The sequence below is a fragment of the Pteropus vampyrus genome, unplaced genomic scaffold, assembly GCF_000151845.1.
Source record: "Pteropus vampyrus isolate Shadow unplaced genomic scaffold, Pvam_2.0 Scaffold563, whole genome shotgun sequence".
NCBI classification, from domain to species: domain Eukaryota; kingdom Metazoa; phylum Chordata; class Mammalia; order Chiroptera; family Pteropodidae; genus Pteropus; species Pteropus vampyrus.
In genome coordinates this window covers 256649-258938 of record NW_011889344.1, presented here as the reverse complement: position 1 = coordinate 258938, position 2290 = coordinate 256649, and the positions used below count along the sequence as shown (strand labels likewise).

The following is a 2290-nucleotide window of genomic DNA, read 5'->3' as shown; positions in this document are numbered from 1 at the left end:
CTGGCCAGGGCAGCAGGGCAGGCTGGCGCTGGAGCCCGTGCAGTCTGCAGGGACGCCAGGAGGCCTGACCGCACGCTGAGCGGCGGTGGCAGCGGTGGCAGCAGGACATGCCTCTGGACTGCGCGGAGAAACATCAGAGGGCGGGGGTGTGTGTGTGGCCGTGCCCTTCTGCCGCTCTGCCTCAGAGAACTTCCTCTGCAGCTCTGTGTGAACGTCCCGAAGGAGAAGGAGAAGGAGCAGGAGCCGTGGTCCGCAGCGACGCCCCCGAGCTTTCTGTCAGACTGGGGGTGTGCCTGCTCTGCCCGTGCCTCCCGGCTGCCTGGGGGATGCCCAGGGTCTGAGCAGGGGTCTGAGCCGGGGTCTGAGCAGGCTCCACTGCAGGGGGAGGGTGTTGGCGGCAGGGCCCGGCCCTTGGCATATGACCCGGGGGTCCCCAGGCTCCTCTTTGGCCTTGCCCTTGGGCCTCTACTCCTAGGAAGCTGAAATCTCTTTAAATTTAAATCTCAGTCCCGGAAGGAGCCACTCTTGGAATTGGGCCTGGAGCGCTGACTGTCTCAGAAGTACTTCCAGCACTTGGAAGTTAGTTGACTCAGCTGGTGCTGTAAGATTCCAGCTCTGAATCAGGCCATTACGAAAGGCCTTCCAGTTTCTTCCCTTCAAAAAAATTCTCTCACCCTCCACTTTTTACTTTTATTGTGGTTAAAAAAAAAAAAAAAATCCATAACATAAAATTTACCGTTTTAATTATTTTTAAGTGTATAATTTAGTGGCAATACGTACATTCAGCTTATGGAACCATCATCACTATCTCAAAACAAACACTGACCATTAAGCAATCGATCCCCATCGCCCTCCCCCAGCCCTTGGCACCCACCACCTGTTTGTTGTTTCTGAATTTGGCCACTCTAGGGACCTCGTGTAGGTAGAATTCTGTGGTACTTTGCCTTGTGTGTCTGGATTATCTCACTGAGCATGAAGTCCTCAGGGCTTTCATCCATGTTGTGGTATGTCAGAGTGTCCTTTTTTATGGCTAATAGTCCATTGCATAAATAGACCACGTTGCTCATCAGTCGATAGGTACATGGGTTGCATCCACCTTTTGGCCGTTTTGAGAAATGCTGCTATAAACATGGATGTGCAAATACCTGTTTGAATCTCCACTTCCACTTCCTTTGAGTCTGTACCCAGAAGTGAGGCTGATGAGTCATACTGTGATTCTGTGTTCAGCTTTTCCCACAGTGCCTACACCCCTTACGGTCCCTCTGGCAGTGTATGAGGGTTCCCATTTATCCACCCTTGCCAGTACTTGTTTTCCATTGTTTTAATAATAGCCATCATAATGGCTGTAAAGTGGTGTTTCGTGGTGGTTTTGGTCTGCATTTCTCTAATGATGAGTGCTGTTGAGCATCATTTGTGTGCTTTTGTCAGCCATTTGTGTATCTTCTTTGGACGACTGTCCAAGTCCTTTGTCCATCTTTGACTTGGCTTGTTCGGTTTTCTGGTTGCTGAGCTGTAGGAGTCTTTATATGTTTTGGACACTAAGCTTTTACCAGATGTATGGTCTCTCCCTGAGCATGAGGTCCTCGGGGCTCCCACCCACGTTGTGTTTCCACTGTCGACAGTGCCCTTTGACACAGAAGTTTTCAATTTGATGAAGTCTAGTTTACCTGTGTCACATCCAAGAAACCATTGCCAGCTCTACTGTCATGAAACTGTTGTGGCGCGAATGATTCTGAGACCCATGGAGCCAATTGAGATTAATTATGAGCCTTTATTAGCCGGCCGGCGACTGACTCTCTACTACGCAGGGCTAGAGGAGATCAGCCCCGAGCTTCCAGAGGAGGCAGCTTATAGAGCCTCCTACCACATCCTTGAATAAGCAGATTACAAGAAGCAGAAGTTAGTCGTTAATATTTTGTACAAATATAAATGTATCCGGGGAACTCTCAGATCAAACAGGGCCTAGTGGACAGTTTTATTATTTTCACCTTGGAATGTTGCACTTCTCCTGGGGCCGGCACCTGGAGATATCACCTCCCTGTGACTGAGTTACTGCTTGCACCTGGAGATACTGCCTCCCTGAAACTGGAGAATTTCCACTTTTACAAAACTTCCTCTTATTTTTTATTCTAAGAGTTTTCTGAGTTTAGCTCTATTGGTCTTTGATCCATTTTGAATCCATTTTTACATGTAACGTAAGGTAAGGGTCCAACTTCATTATTTTGTAAGTAGTAAGTTTAGAATTTGGGAAGTGTGAGTCCAGCTCTGTTCTTTCCCAAGATTATTTTGT

The 2290-nt window shown here is 48.3% G+C and overlaps 1 protein-coding gene across 1 annotated transcript in view; it reads left to right on the top strand.

Annotated features, from left to right (window-relative positions):
• The window catches only part of PPP6R2 (protein phosphatase 6 regulatory subunit 2), an 89952-nt gene that overhangs the window by 75983 nt on the left and 11679 nt on the right, over positions 1 to 2290 (top strand). The window lies entirely within an intron of this gene.